We start from the raw sequence: 1,171 nt of genomic DNA on the forward strand, positions 1-1,171 counted from the left end.
GCTGCAGAGACAAAATGGCCGGAGCTGTTGGTCATATTAAAGAAAGTAGTAGATAAAGTAGATATTTCAGAAGAAGAGGCCACTGCCCTGCCAAGTTCTGAAAAGGCGAGACTCATAAGAACAGATCCAGTTACATGTTCCAGATATTTCGACAATCGATTCCGCCAAATGTTGAAATTGTTAAAAAATGGACTGTTTGAAGTACACTTAGTAATCCGTTACTATTACAGAATTGAATTTCAGCATAGGCGATCATCACATTGTTATGGGATGTACTGGTTAAGTGATGCACCGCAATTGGATAGTGATGGAATCATCAACACAACTAAAGTTGTAACCTTCATCGACCGACACATTACGACTGATGGGGATGATTTGGACTTACAGGAACTTATTCAGTACCAAAAACACAGACATGGTCGAGTTTGCCTAAGAGACCTGCAAGGAAAACAAGTGTGCAGATTCAACATGCCATATCCGACGATGCCGCGGACAGAAATTCTTTTATCCTTGGAGAATGAGGAGGGTATTGAGCAACACAAACTACAATTTATAAAAATATAGGAACTATTAAATCTGGCGGATCTCGCAGAAGAAGAAACAATACGGTTGAACTGCTTTGAAAATTTTTTGGCGGATGAGCGGATTAACACAGATTATGAAGGATAGAAGCTCGCTCTTCGCTCATTTATAAAAAGGCCACACATTTTCTTAAAGAGAAAATTTTCGGACAGACTTCTAAATGCCTTCAATAAAAATATCCTTAACTTACATAGAGCAAATATGGATATTCAATTCATTCTGGACGCCTACGCTTGCTGCAGCTACATGTATAATTAATTATATAAATAAATCCAATAGAGGAGTATCAACACTATCGGGGCAAGCCATGGAGGAAATAAATGATGAGWATTTCTCCATTAAAAGAAAACTGCAGCACATCGGAAACAAATTTGTAAACGGATCGGAAATATCGCCTTAAGAAGCAGCTTATAATATTTTGGGATTGCATTTATCGAAAGCGAGTAACGGGCAGATATTTATAAATACATCACATCCAAACAATCGAGTAAGGATGCTAAAGCCTAGACGTGAATTGGATGCTTTACAGGGGAATTCTACGGACATATATGTACCGAGTGTACTGGAGCACTACTCTCAAAGGCCCGAT

The sequence above is a fragment of the Bactrocera latifrons genome, unplaced genomic scaffold, assembly GCF_001853355.1.
Source record: "Bactrocera latifrons isolate USDA-ARS-PBARC rearing strain unplaced genomic scaffold, ASM185335v1 scaffold_216, whole genome shotgun sequence".
NCBI classification, from domain to species: domain Eukaryota; kingdom Metazoa; phylum Arthropoda; class Insecta; order Diptera; family Tephritidae; genus Bactrocera; species Bactrocera latifrons.